Source organism: Macrotis lagotis, chromosome X (assembly GCF_037893015.1).
Source record: "Macrotis lagotis isolate mMagLag1 chromosome X, bilby.v1.9.chrom.fasta, whole genome shotgun sequence".
Taxonomy (NCBI): Eukaryota; Metazoa; Chordata; class Mammalia; order Peramelemorphia; family Peramelidae; genus Macrotis; species Macrotis lagotis.
In genome coordinates this window covers 678,865,419-678,881,343 of record NC_133666.1, presented here as the reverse complement: position 1 = coordinate 678,881,343, position 15,925 = coordinate 678,865,419, and the positions used below count along the sequence as shown (strand labels likewise).

Sequence of the window (15,925 nt, the reverse complement as noted above, 5' to 3'; positions counted from 1 at the left end):
TTCTGCTGATGGAGCAGACTCTTTCATTCCTATTTACATTTCTATCTACATCTGGGGACTAGACTAGGGCTAAAGAGAGTGGGAACCAAATGAAACAATGCCAGCCTTCAAGAAACTCACATTCTTTACTCACGGTAAAATTGTCTTAACCTTTTTCTTCCTCTTCAAGGCCCATCTTCTTCCATATCTCTTGGAAAGTCTTCCCTCAAGTATCTGACCCAATGGCCCTTTACAGGAGAGTATGTACAGTTCACGATGGGAACAACAGAAGTCACAAGGACAGGGACCTTCATGACCTCACTTTTTTCACAGAGACAAGTTCGAGAAGCCCCTACCCCAAATCAGTCATTACAGATACAAGATCAGGAAAGAACTAACACACTGGTGTGGAAGGAGGAGGGAGGGAGAAGAAGATCTGAGTATTATAATAGACCACAAGCTAAGCGAGTTTCAGGAGTGCAGCACTATAATCTGAAAAAGGTAGCATATGCAGGAAGGTTCAATAACTCAATGCAAAGCTCATTCATCTGCCTTAATTCAACTCAACCCTCTCTCTCAATGACCACCTACCTAGTGAATTCTAGTCCTGAAAGTGAAAATCATTAAAAACCAAAAATATCTGCAAAATAAACATTGAGATGCCAACCCCGGCATCCTTTCCGCCTCTCACTCCTAGTTATTTCCTAGTTACAGGACAAAGATCAACAACACATCCCAGAATCGTGACACTTGGAAAATTTTAGAATTAAAAAGGACCCTGTTGACAACCAAATCCAAATTATATGCCTTGTAGGACATTGAGAGTGAAAAGGAAACTTAGAGATCATCTCATCCTATTTCCTCATTTTACATGAAGCAGACTCAGAGAGGAAAAGGGACCCAAGCCCATGGTCACATGAGTAGTAAATACGGTAGATCCAGGACTTGAAGGTTATATCCCCTTATGCTCAATTCAAACATTCATCATTGTACCACACTACCCTATCAACTTGGAACAGATTTTCCAGAACACATAACTCAAAGAAAATGCACAGGAAAGTCAGAACATGGGAGACGGTTTCTTTCTGACCTACTGCCACATTGATTTTAACCTCACTGATTTATTAAAGGATCTGCATGGGTTCCCTGCTCTTGATGGTATCACGACTAGAATGGAACCATATAGAGGAAAGTGACCATGACCATGCTGTTGACATAAGTTAGTCTTGGGAGCAATCTCTGAGAATCCATAGGCTAATATCTCAGTTGAGCTAACAATATAAAGCACTTTGCAAATGTTAAAGTGGTCTATGATTATAGAACAATATCACACTCAACGTCACCACCATCATCATCATATCCTTCTCTTCCTCCTCTTTATCTTCATCACCATAATTAACATCATATTCTCTTCTTCCTGCCCTTTATCACCACCAACACTACCACAATCACTACCACCATCACCTTCATCATCACCATCACCACCATCATCATCATATTAGTGAGATTCCAGGAGGGCAGCAGTCTTTGCTCAGCTCAACAGAGGGACCTTGAAGAGTTGGGCCAATCCCATTTCTATCACCATGGCCCATATTAATACCCAGAGGAAAGAACTGATCTTGGATAAGCACCCTGTGACCAAACCCAGCTAAATGTGCCCTCCTTTGGGGTGGAGGGCAGGGTGGAGCTGGGAACAGACCCCTAACCCCTGTGTCTATTGCCCTCTCCTTCGACCCCCTCCACGCTTGAGCTGCTCGATTGCCCTAGCCGCTATTTCTGCCCCACGTATTTGTAGCATGTTTTATTTGGTTTTATCACTTTCGTGGATGTCGGCCTTGGGAAGCTTTGTCAGTTGCAAAAAAACAAAACAAACAAAAACAACAAAAAAAGGCTTTCTCTCTGTGTAAAGTATGCTGTTACCTTTTTCTATACATAAAGTATATATAAATATAAATACTATATAAATATATAAAGACTAAATCTTGTACAGTTCGACATAGACTGGTGGCTGCATTGTTTTCTTGGTGTTCATTTTTGATGACTGTTGCAGAATGAGTTCCCATAAAAATTTAAGTTCTGTTTTCCTTTTTATGGGCTGTTTTTTCCTCCCCTCCCCTCCATCCCTCACTTTTTCCCCACCCTTCATCATCCTCTCTTCCTTCCTTTTGTATTCTTCCTGCCACTTTTCCTTTTCTAATGTTGCCAACATCTTTTGGGGGGGGCACAGACAAAAACAATTGAATCAGATGCCAGTCAGCAAAAGGAGGCAAGGTGGATCGATGGTCCCTGTTGTACATTTGTACAGTACTATTTATAAAGTTTTCTACACTTCTCAAAAAGTATTTCTAATTTGGGCTGTTTGGCGGATTGTGAGCCTCTTTGAACAGATTATCCAATTGTTTCTTTGTGTTCAGTGCTGTGTTTAGTAAGGTACCAATGTCTGAATTATTTATGCTAATAAAGAATTGGAGAACTATTGCATCCCATTGCTGCCGTGACCTGGATCTCTTGCCCAAACGAAACTATCCAATTCAATAAATAACTCATTGTAGATGTTTAATAAATGTATGATGATTAAGTGAGGAGATATTTATTGAACACCTACTCAATGGAAGACAATCTAGTGGCCCTAAAGATACAGTACATAAATGAGATACTCCTCACCCTGAAAGAGAGGATATTCTCTAGGTTGATCCAACATATATCCAGGTAAGTACACGCAAAGGATTTACTAAGTAATGTCAATATTTCAGAAAGGCAAAAACAGGCTGGCATCAGTGTTGGGGAGCGAGGCAATGCACATGATGGGGCTCAGGTTGGCTGCTGATAGCCCAGGGCCTTGCCTCAGTAGGCCTGTGCTACAGCCCTACTGGAGGTCCTAATGTGCCCACTCTCCAAGATGCCTCTCAAGTATGAAATATCAACAAGTGAGCTGATCAATGAAGAAGGGGGAATTGCTTATTCCATCACTGACAGTATTCCTAGTATTATACCCCAGGCAACAACCAGAAGAAGCAACAAGGAGAAAAAGAACAACAGTAGTCTGTTCCTATTAAAAACCAGACTTTGGAACACGGTGCATTTTGAAGAGGAAGAGATAAGCAGTCAAGGAAAATGTTTCTGTCTCTGCCCACACAGTTCTTATTCCTCTGATCTCATTGTCTGGGTTGTTTTGCTCTTCCTCTGTAGGTGCAAAATTTTCCCCATGGTTGCACTAGTACAAATAACCTCAATTTTTACAGAATTCTCTCACCAATTACTATTCCAGTTTATGTGTTCTTCCACTTCCAGACTTGGGTGAGTATTAAACATTTTAGATTCAATTAATGCAATGCAAGGCTGCCATGAGAGACTTTATGAAGTAAGGCCATGCGATTTACATTTAAACAGAAAAATATTTTTTTTAAATTTTACTCCATTTAACTCAATACACTGGAATGATCTAAGTTTTTCAACTGTTTCTTAGAGACTCAGCAATAAAGTTAAAATCAGCTCTTTTTCTATCTCCTCTTTTTTCCCCCCCATAGTCGGAGAGGGTAGGGGAGAAACCTTTATATTTGTTTCATTAAAATTTTTCATTTGTTGGACTTAATAGTCCTAATCTTGACCTATTTAAATGCTTTTTTTTAGTTTTTATTATACTCAATTAAAAGTTAAATACATTTACCCCCCAAAAAAGGCAAGAACATTAGGAAAGGTCCCATAGGAGGTGGCACCTAAATTGTGCTTTGAAGAAAACTAAGGATTTGATGAGGAAGAGATAAAGAGGGAGTGGATTCTATGTATTGGTATAAATCCCCATAACCCTTAATACCTCTAGGCCATCTGGTGTTAAACTGTAAAACATAGTAGAAATATGAGTCATTCCTCCATCTCTACAAGATCCGATTGGCTTTCCCTTTGGGCTTAATTCTTTTCACAATGATCCTGTCTTCTTTCAACACTATTTGACTTTCCAAGCCAAACCCCAGCCATTAAGCTTACAATAGGAAACTAACCTCTTGTGACCAAGTTAGATTTCCCTTATAGAATCTCTCAGTAGAAAAGGGACCTGTACCTGAACAGGAATCCCCTCTACAATTTTCCAACAAAGGATCAATCCCCCTTCAACTGAAAACGTTTACTGCCTCTAGAGGAAACTAGTCGGTATTTGAATGGCTCTCATTGTTGGAAAATGCTTTCTTACATGAAAACTAAATGGTCTTCTTTGTCACTTCAACCCCTTCCACCTAGCTATCCCTTATGGAGCCAAGCAGAAGGAGGCTAATACTTCTTTCACAGAATACTCAATTTGGAGTCGAAAGACCTGAGTTTAAATTCTCTTCTTTCTAGTACTCACATAGCTTTAGTTTCCTCAACTATAAAATAAAGGGTTTGGACTATATGACAAAAGAAATTGCTTTCATATCTTAAATCTATGGTTGACTTAAAGAAAGCCATCATGTTCCTGTTCCTAGCTAGGTTAAAGAGCACCAATTCCTTCAACAAATCTTCATGTAGCATGGAGTTTTTAAAGCCTTCTGGTTATCCTCCTCCAGCTTTCCAGTCCTTCCTGAGATATGGTGAATATATGAACAGAATATATTAGTCCACATATGGTCTAAGCAGGGAAACATAAAGGGAACTATGAAAAAATGTTTTTAAAAATACAGGGAACTGTTAAGGTTCCATTCAATATGACTATTATAATACATTGTAAGTTTCTTTGGTTAGTTTATCACACCAGTGATTCAAATTGATGCTACAGTCTATTTAAGTGCCCAGATTCTTTTCAACACAATTTATTGTAGGGACATTCCTCGCCTGTTTGTACATGTCTGTGTGTGTGTGAGTATGTATGTATGTATGTCTGTCCATGTTTCTGTTCCTCTCAATCTGTCTCTACCTCTGTGTGTGTGTGCCTCTCTCTCTCTCTCTCTCTCTCTCTCTCTCTCTCTCTCTCTCTCTCTCCTCTCTGTCTCTCTGTCTCTGTCTCTGTCTCTGTGTCTCTGTCTCTGCCTCTCTGTCACTGTCTCTATCTCTGTCTCTATGTCTGTGTGTGTATGTGTGTCTCTGTCTCTCTCTCTCTCTGTGCCTTTCTGTCTCTGTCACATCTCTCTCTCCATTTCTCTGTCTCTCTCTCTCTCATTGTCTCATTGTCTCTGTCTTTGTCTTGCTGTTTCTATCTCTTTCATATATATTCTTTTTCTTTTGATCTTTATGTATATACATGTCTTTCTCTGTCTCTCTGTCTCTCTCTCTCTCCCTCTCCCCCATCTCTGTCTCTGTCTCTGTCTATCTCTCATTTTCTTTGTCTTTGCCTTGCTGTTTCTATCTCTCTTACACATATTCTATTTCTTTTGATCTTTCTCTATGTCTCTCTCTTTTTTATTATATCTCTCAAAATAATAGTTCTTCCAGTTTTGAGTTTTTACACATTGATAAGGGTTTTACCTATCAATTTATCCGAGTCATTTTGTAAATCATATCTACAAAATTATCCTGTTCTATCTGTTGTGTACCTTTATCAAGAAGGGAAATGAGGCAAATATGGCATGACTTCCTTTTGATGGACCCCTCATTTTCCAATGAAAAGATAGAAAATCAATTGGTCTGTAAATTTGAGGGCGCCCTTTCCATTGTACCTCACAACTTCACCATGGCCTCTGTTCAGGATGTTATAAAGAGGATTCCTGGTCAGGGATGGCCTTTGAGAGCTCTCCCCACTGGTAGAATCTATGATTCCATGAATATGGGTGCTTTTCTGAAAAGTAACACCTACTGAAGAGCTAAGAGGAAGGCAGTGAAAGGGGAAAGAATTCACCAGAGGGGCATCCAGAAAGGATTTGAGCCATGAAATCTAGGGGTTTTCTCCCAGCTAACTTGGGACCTGGTCACCCTATTCTTATAGAACAGGTCACTTTTTCTATACATGTTTTTATTAGATCACATTTTCAATGCCCTCCTATCTACTCAGTGTCACAGAAACCCATCTTTTTAATTTGCATGTCTTCCTAAGAATGCGGTATGACTCAAAATCCTGAGATACTATGGTTTCTGTAGAATCACCATTACAGACCACACCACCCCAGGGCAAGGGTTAATGGCTAGAGAAGTAACTTGAGAGCTAGGAAGCTAAGGGTTCAAGGCCTGCCTCTGATGCATTACTGGCTTCATGACCCTAGCCAAATCATCCACATTATTAGTGCCTTTAATAACTTACCAAGATAAGAAGGTACTTGAACAAAAGTATATTGCTTTATTACTATTTATTATTATTGTTGTTATTAATTGAAGAATTTCTGGAAAGATGGATAATCATCATATAGGAACCAAAGAGACTACAATGTCCAGAGTAAATATTCATACCTCTAAAACCGCAGATCCTTCAAAATAAAATTTTTATTAAATATATTTGATTTTCATAAGCACCTTACTATATGCCAGGCTTATTAGCCTATTGGCTAAGATCTGGGGACACAAATAAAGATAAAAAGTTGTCCCTGTCCTCAGAGAGCTTACATTCTAGTGATATAGACTAAATGTGTTAAAATGTACAGACAAGATCGGCAATGGTTCTGACGGAAGGTACAGAGTTTGGGAGAAATGAGGGGACCAGGGGTGACTTCCTTCAGAAGCTAGGATTTGAACCATATCTTGAAGAAAGCTAAGAGGGACATGTGAGGAGGGAAAACTTTTGGGGCATCAAGGACAGTTGGGGAATAGAGGATTCAGAAATGGGGGCTATATTAAAGGGCCATTAAAAAGGCTGGCCTAATATCACAGGGTCTTAGAGGAAATGAAGGGGAATAAAAAATAAGAAGAGTGGAAAGGACCAGGTGGGGCAGCTAGGTGGCACAATGGAAAGAGCACCAGCCCTGAAGTCAGGAGGATCTGAGTTCAAATCCTGTCTCAGACACTTAGCTGTGTGTCCTTGGACAAATCACTTAACCTCATTGCCTTGCAACAACCAAAGGAGAAGGAAAAAAGGAAGTGACCTGAAAAGACAGGTTTGGTTCAAAAAAAAAGAAAGAAAAAAAAGGAAGGGACCATGTTCTGAAGGGCACTAAATACCAGAAAAGACTTCAGATTTCACTAGAATTAAATGAGTAGATGGTGTGGGGCTGGGGAAGTGACTTAGTCAGACATGTTCTTTAGGAAAAAACCATTTGGGCAACAGAGGGGAAGATAAATTGGAAGAAGAAACATTTGAGGCAAGGAGACCAACCAAAGGGGTATGGCGGTATAGTCCAGCTGTGAGATGATGAGGGCCTGTACTCAGGTGGTAGCTATGTGAGTAGGGGAAAGGATATGTGAGTATATCACTTTCTTTTGTGGATCTTCATCCAGGTCATACCTTCTTCTGGGCTAGAAAAATAAGGTTTGGCAAAAAAGTTGGATGAGTGAGGTGAAAATGAGGATAAGACCCAGTCTGTGAGCCTGGGTCACTGGGAGGATGATAGTATTCTCAGGGTAATAGAGAAGTTCAGATGAGAAGGTTTTGGAGGAAAGATTTGAATATGTTGAGTATGCAATATCTATGAGACATTCAATTCAAGATGATTAGAGAGTGAAGCTCAGGAGAGTGGTTAGAGAAATAAATAGATCCATGACATTTGGTGATATCACCAATCACAATATAGTTATCTCTTCCACATTACTACTTTCCCCATTAGGAGAATCCCATTGATATATCACAGGTCAGCATAAGAAATTTAATGGGAATTTGGGGGGGGTGTTATGTAATCACAGATGACCTAGGAAGGCTAGCAGAAGATACAGAAAATGTTTAGAAACATAGAAATGCATAATATATATATACATATATATATATAGCATTGATATCAATAATATCAATATATTTTAAATTTCTTTTTAAAATTTTATTTATTTAAGGCAATGAGGTTAAGTGACTTGCCTAAAGTCACACAGCTAGGCAACTATTACATATCTGAAATCATATTTGAACTCAGGTCCTCCTGCCTCCAGGGCCAGTGCTCTGTCCACCTAGCTGCCCCCTCATATTTTATATTTCTTTAAAAACTTTTTTCAAATGCATGTAAACATAATTTTCAACATTCATTTTTGTAAGATTTTGAGTTCCATTTTTCTCCCTCCTTCCCTTTCCTCTCCCCCTCTCCAAGACAATGAGTAATCTGATAGAGATTATACATGTGTAATCATGTTAAACACATGCTTATATTAGTCATGCTGTGAAAGAAGAAGAATCAAATAAAAGAGGAAAAGCTGAGAAAGAAAAATACAACAAATTTTAAAACATGAAAATAATATGCTTTTGTCTGCAGTCAAGCTCCATAAATCTTTCTCTACTTGTGGATGGCATTTTTTATCACAAGTCTTTTTATTTTTTTTAGATTTTTCAAGGCAATGGGGTTAAGTGGCTTGCCCAAGGCCACACGGCTAGGTAATTATCAAGTGTCTGAGGTCAGATTTGAACCCAGGTACTCCTGACTCCAAGGCTGGTGCTCTATTCACTGTGCCACCTAGCCGCCCTATCACAAGTCTTTTTGAATTGTCTTTGGTCATTGTGTAGTTGAGAAGAGCAAAGTCTATCATAGTTGATGACCTTACAATATAGTTGTTAAGCTGTGCAGTGTTGTCCTGGTTCTGCCCACTTCATTTAATATCAGTTATTGTAAGTCTTTCCAGGTTTTTCTGAAATCCAGAGGCTCATCATTGCTTATAGAACAATAGTATTCCATCACATTCATAATACAACTCATTTGACCATTTTCCGATTGATGACATCCCATCAATTTCTAATTCTTTGACACCACAAAAAGGAACTGCTATACATATTTTTGTACATGTGAGTCCTTTTACCTATTTTATATTCTCTTTAAAATACATACCTAGTAGTTGTATTGATGGGTATATGGGTATGAGTAGTTTGATAATATTTTGGGCATAGTTCCAAATTGCTCTCCAGAATGGTCAGATCAATTAACAACTCCGCCAATAGTGCATTAGTGTCCCCGTTTTCCCATATTCCCTCCAACAGTTATTTTACTTTTCTGTTCTATTAGCCAATCTGATGGGGGTGAGGTGATACCTTAGAATTATTTTAATTTGCACTTCTCTAATCAATAATGATTTAGAGCATTTTTCATATGACTATAGATAACTTTCATTTCTTCATCTGGAAGCAATCTATTCATAGCCTCCAACCACTGATCAATTGGGAAATAATGTATACTGTTATAAATTTAGTGCAGTTCATTCTATATTTTAAAAACAAATCCTTTATCAGAAACACTGGTTGTAAAAATTATTTCCCTACTTTCTGTGTTCCTTGTAACTATGATTGCATTGGTTTTATTTATGCAAAAATTTTTAATTTGATGTAATCAAAATCATCCATTTTTGCAATTTATAGTGTTCTCTATCTCTTGTTTGGTCATAAACTTTTCCCCTCTCCATAGACTCTGACAGAGAGGCTATTTTCTTGTTCTCTTAATTGGTTTATCACTTTGGCTTTATGTCTAAATCATGAACCCATTTCGACTTTATCTTGCTATAGAGTGCATATTTTATTTTTAAGGCACTATAATCACCCCAGAAAAGAAAAAGAAAAGAAATGAGATCTTCTCTAGTATGAAGGGAGGGTCAAAAAATTTAATATGAGTTTTACAGATGGTGGGAATGCCATATCCTTATTTCTTGTGATGCAGAAGGAATAACTGGTGTAGAGAAGAGAAGGTTCAGGATAAAGTCTTAGGAAGAAGGTATGACATGAATGAAGACCCACAAAAGAAAATGATAAAGACAGGTCAGACAGGTATGAGGAGAACCAGGAGAGAGAGAGGGTGTCATAAAAAATAAAGAAGGAAAAAGTATGCAGATGATGAAAGCTGCTTATTATCTGATACCTTCCTCCGTTAGACTGTGAGTTTCTCCTCGTGCTTACTTAGCACAGGGTCTGGAAAATTCTGGGCACTTCATAACTCCTCATGGACTCGGACTCTGGCAGTGCAGAGAAGTCCAAAAGAATGAATATTGATAAAAGATCCTTAGCTATGGCAATTAGGGGGCATCACTGGTAACTCTGGAGAATACAATTTCAGTGGAATGAGGACTGAAGTTAGACTATTTAGGGTGTAGAATTGTTCCTTCTCTGTCTCCTTTGCTGGATTCTCCCCAAGATCACACTCTGTAAGGGTAGGTGACCTCAGGGATCTTTTGGTGGTCCTCTTCTCTTCTCTTCTCTTCTCTCTCTCTCTGTCCTACTTAATTTGGTGATCTCATTAATTCCCATGGATTTAATTGCCATCTCTATTCTAATGATTCTCAAATCTACTTTTCTTGCCTCAATCTCTCTGTTGACTTCTAACCTTATATCCCCAACTGCCTTTAGACTTCTCAAACTGGACCTCCAGCAGACATCTAAAACTCATTATATCCACACAGAACTTGTTATCTTTCCCCCCTGAGTCTTCTCCTCCCTACCCCCACCTTCCCTATTACTGTAAATGACAGCAGTATTTTCCCAGTTCCTTAGGCTAACAACCCAGGAGTCAGCCAGGACTCCTCATTATCTCTCAACATCTATACCCAAGATGACGCCTGGCTCTGTCGATTTTGCTTTTGTAACATCTCTCTCAAATCCACCACCTCCTCTCTTATTACACTCCTCTCACCCTGGTGCAGACCATCCTCACATCACACCTGGATTATTGCCATAACTGCAGGTGACTTCCTTGCCTCAAGTCTCTCCCTATTCCAATCCATCTTCCATTCTGTCACTAAAGTGATTTTGCTAAAGCTCATGTCCAATCATGTGTGAAAGGAAATAATGCCTAACATTACTTTGGTGTTCATGTAGGTAGGTATAGACAGGAATTCCTCAGAAGTATTGTAGGTTCATATCCAGATCACTGCAAGAAAAAGAGGATCAGATTAAAGCAAGTCACAAGGAGTGGTTTCTCAGTACATATAAAAATTGTGTTTACACCATACTGTAGTCTATCAAGTGTGCAATAGCATTATACCTAATAGAGCAATGTAAATACCTTACTTTAAAATACTTTATTTCTAAAACAAATGTTATCACAAACTTTTTTCTGGGCGACAGGCTTGCCTCAGTGATGATGCTGATGGCTGTTCACTGATCAGGGTGGTGGTTGCTGAAGGTTGGAGTGGTTGTGGCAGTTTCTTAAAATAAGACAATGATGCAGTTTGCCGCATTGGTGAACACTTCACTTGGAAGCCATTTTAGGGTTATCAATTGACATAATTTCAATATAGTTGTGTCTTAAAGAACAGGAGGCTCAAGGAGAGGGAGAGAGAGACAGGCAATGGCAGATTGGCGGAGTAGTCAGAATATAAACCACATTTATGGATTCAATTTGTATCTTATAAGGGCTTGGTTCCTGATGCCCCCAAACAATTACCATGGCAACATCAAAGATCACTGATCACAGATCACTATAACAGATATAATAATAATAATAATAATGAAAAAGTTTGAAATCTTGGGGGGACAAAATTTAATATAAATCCAAGAGTTCTACAGTTCTAGAAACCTCCAGTCTGAATTGGAGTTGTGTTTACCCAAAGGAATGAATGTGATTAAAACCAAGCAGGGAATCAAAACCAAACTGATATATGTTACAAGTAAATTAACTAGCTTGACTGTCTTCTTGTTTACTATGGGTTGAAAATGTTCATGGGCATATGATTGTGCCCATTTTCATTATTCTCAGCTGCAAAAGAAAGATGATAGAACCTGAGCTACTTAGTCTGTACTGCAAACCTGCAAATGAAATAATGTGCATCAAGTGACTTTTGTAACCAAAATGTGCTAAAGAAATATATCACTGCAGGAGGGGGGAAATGCAAATGATTGGAGGAGAGGAGAAGAATGAGGAAGGGAAAAGAGAGGAGAGATGAGGAGTGGAGGAGAGTGGAGAGGAGGGAAGAGGAAAATGGAACGGAGAGGAAGAGTGGAGGGGGGGAAACAAGGGAGGAAAATGGAGGAGAGGAGAAGAGAAAATAGAAGAGGAAAGAGGAGAGGAGAATAAGGAGGAAAGGAGAGGAAGATTAGGGGAGGGGAGGGGAGAGTAAGGGAGGGGAAGAGAATAAAAGAGGAAAGGGGGGAATAGAGGTGAGAAGAGGAAAAAGGAGAGGAGAGAAAAGAAGAGGGGAGAAAAGAAGGGGGGGAAGGTAGTGGAGGGGAAGAGAAGGAGGAGGCAGAAAAGAAAAGAGAAGGGCCTTGTTTGGAAAAGCAAACCTGAAGCTCAGGAAGCTCTGACTTGAAATTTCTTGGCTGTTTACTATTTGTGTGATTTTAGGCAAGTCACTTACCCTAACTGGACTTCAGGTTCCTTATTTGCTTGAATGATAGACCATGCCACAGAGAGTGGAAGCCTTTTAGCCCCAGAGTTCCTGTCTTGGGTCCTTACTATTCTAATTGGGGAGAGTCTCCTGTGACCCAATATATCTAAACCAGCTTTAAGTCACTCCTCTTTATTTCCCAGCTATCATCATCTTCATCATGGCCCCCATTTATAACTTCAAGGTTGGCAAAGCACTTTACATAATTTATCTCATGGTGATGCTTACAACAATCTGGATGCACACCCAGATGCTAAGATTAACCCTATCTTGTCAATGAGGAAACTGAGGCAGATAGAAATGAAGTGACTTGCCTGGGATCACAAAGTCAGTGTTTCAGATGGAATTCAAACTTAAGTCTACCTAATGTCAAACCCAACACTCTTTCAACTAGAGATAAAATTGCACAGCCGAAAGTGGGGCAAGTTCTGGGGCCATGATGGGAGGAAGAAGAGGTGAGAATCCCAAGGGGCATATGAGAATTGTTATGGTCTAAATGAATACCTTTCCACTGAAGGTGGAAATGGGCACCCCCTCTAGGTGACTCCTTGATACACTCAGGTTCTGACTCAAGGTGGCTAGATCTCTGCCCCCCAGGGATGTCATCACTCTCCAGGGAGCAGATGCTATCTTTCTCCTCCCAGCTAAATCTTGGATGGGTGAACTGAACAGATCATTAACCTTAGCATAGATGAGTTTATGGAAAACCTTTGAAACCTGCAAGGTTCCTCCACTCTGCCTAGGGCAAGGAGATAGTCAATGCCTCATGAATTCAATATCAACTGAGGTGGAATATGTACAGCCCCTGGGTTCCACCCTTAATTTCCTCTAGATGCACAAACATCTGTGACCTCAGTGATTCCACTCAGAGCTCCAAAGCAGTGATTTTCCCCCAAACTATCCTCAGAATTCCTTCTTTATGTGTCAGCTTTGAAATTAAGAAGGGTGCTGTGTCATGGGTGTGAGGTAATGGGGAGGAAACTGGGAGGCAAAGATCCTGGATTGGGAGCATTGAGTTAGGACTGGGTTTAGAATGAAGGATGTTATCCTCAAGGTCAATTTACAGAGAAGCAAAGAGATGTAAGATGAAGGTTTGAAACCAGGAGAGTAGGGAGAATAGTAGACTTGGAACCAGAAAGCCTTGATTTTAGTCTTGCCTCATTAAATCTTGCCACATATTAACTATGTGACTGGTGGTGGTGGTGGTGGTGGTGGTGGTGGTGGTAGTGGTGGTGGTGGTAGTAGTCCTTCATTCCCAAAGAGGACCAATGATATCAGCAGGGTGATGTCTTAATTTGCAAGGGAAATGGATTTCAGTGAGGCAGAGTGTGCAGTCATCAATCTCACTTTCTCCTCCAGATCCATTCATATCCAGTGGCAGGACAGCAGTCCAGATCATGGGAGCCTGAGCAGATCACTATACTTCTCCGACCTTGGGCTTGCATCCATAAAATGAAGAGGGATGGACTAGATGACAGTACCCTTGCAGTTCTCAATCTATAATTCTGTTGTCATCACCAATTATATAGCATTTTACCTGATAAGAGATCAGTGATTTCATCAGGAGAGAGAATTTTCATTGTGGGAATCCCCTTTTTTAATTCATCTATGACTTAGTAGAAGGCATCGATTTAGAGCTGGAAAAGACTTTAAATAGCTTTAAAAGAACTGGGAAGCACTCACAGATAATGAATGTTTAAGTCTGGATTTAAATTCACCTCTTCCTGACTCCATTTCTCATGCTGTTTCTCTGATCAAATATTTAGAGATGGAGGGGACTTTCAAGGTCAGAGAATCTAAAGACCCTCTTGTTTCAGGTGAGGGAAATAATACTCAGATGCAAAATGCCTTGCCTTGACTCTGACCATCTTAATTTGAAGGGCTAAACCCAGAGGCACCAAAACTGAGTTTCAATCGAGTTTCTATCATTAATTTCTTCTCTTCTTTTCCCTCTTCCTTTTTTCCTCCATCCTTCCTGCCCTCCCTCCCTCTTTCCTTCCTCCCTCCTTCCTTCTTTCTTCTTTCCTTCCTCCTTTCCTCCGTTCCTTTCCTTTCTTTCCTCTTTCCATCCTCCCTTCTTTTCTTCCTCCCCCTCTCTTCCAACCTTTCTACCTCCCTCCCTTCCTTTCTTTCTCTCTCCTTCCTTTCTTTCTCTCTCCCTCCCTCCCTCCCTCCTTCCTTCCTTCCTTCTTTCCTTCCTTCCTTCCTTCCTTCCTTCCTTCCTTCCTCCCTCCCTCCCCAAAGTATCTCCAGCACACTGAGTGGTCCAGTACCACATCCAGAGTCACACACCTAATTTAAATCAGAGGAGAAAGCAGAACCCAAATCTCCCAGGCTCCCAGGTTGCCCTGCCTGCATTCTGCCTCTTTTTTATTTTTTTTAGAGAAAGTTGGGTTTGACTTGGACAGGAATCTCTGCCTCCACTCACACGCTGAAAGGCTATTTCTTTTTAAAATCAGTTGCTCCTTTTAATTTCCCCAGCATAAACAGAGACACGTTAGATTTTCTGACCCACCGTCATGAAACACATGAAACAATTAGAGAAAAAACGAAAAGCAGCATGAAATTCAATACTAAATTGCCTGCTTGGCCTAGTCTAGATGTGCTGTGGGAAGTCAGAGAAGGGAGAGATTGCTTCAGGTTGGGGTGGTCAAGACTGCTTTTGCAAATGGACTTTGTAAATCATGAGTATGTGTGGGTAGGTTCTGAGAACCTGAGAACCCACCTCAGGGTGGGAAATCCTGAGAACAGAGACTTTCAAAGCTTGGAGGGTCCTTAGAACAGGGAGGATCAGAGCTGGGGGGGGGGGGGCTCTTAGAAAAGGGAATGTCAGAGCAAGGATGGAGTTGGGAAGGTTCTTAGAACAGGGTATGTCAGAGCTGGGAGGGGCCTTAGAACACACCTAACCCAAAGCTCTCCTTTTACAGACAAGGAAACCAAGATCCTGGGAAGGAAGATGATTCCTCCAAAGTCACATAGTCAGTTCTAGGACTACAGGACCCCTAACTTCCATTCCATTATTGCTCCTGATATTTTATAGGTCCCAGTTTGAAGAAGAGAGGGAAAAGGTTTCCGTATTGAGGAGTTAGGTGAGAATGATAGCTGGAATCTGGGGCAGATGGGGCTGATCTGGTGGGGGAAATTGAAGGGTGATGTAACATTAGATTGGCTATGGAACATGAGGCCCAGTTATGGAGGGATCCCAAATATCAGGGCATGATCTGGTAGATAATGGGGACCTAGTTCAAATTCATCTAAAAATCATCAAGCTATTTCAATGTGAGGGTGTCTGAGTCCCTTCACTGATTTAAAGGCCCTGGCAAACATCCAAGTCAGGAAAGTCAGGGACTTTCTCAGGAGCAATTAATATCAGGATTCAAAATTAGGTCTTCCATCAGTATCTCACAATGAAAAGAAATCTGGGTCTGTTTTTGAATTCCACTTCATTTGCCTATTTGCTATTTAACTGTGAGAAAATTCGACTTCCCTGGCCTTGTTTCCTCTATAAAAAGAGGGTGTTGGTTCAGATGACCTTTAAAGGTAGGAGCTGCCATGTGCTCAGAGGGCATCAATGGCACTCACCACATGAAGATGGTAGGATGCCTGCTTCTAG

General features: G+C 40.3%; 1 pseudogene; it reads left to right on the top strand.

Annotated features, from left to right (window-relative positions):
• Positions 1-3,093: 3,093 nt before the first annotated feature.
• LOC141497971 (phosphatidylinositol N-acetylglucosaminyltransferase subunit Y-like) lies at positions 3,094-3,306 on the top strand (annotated as a pseudogene).
• Positions 3,307-15,925: the final 12,619 nt, after the last annotated feature.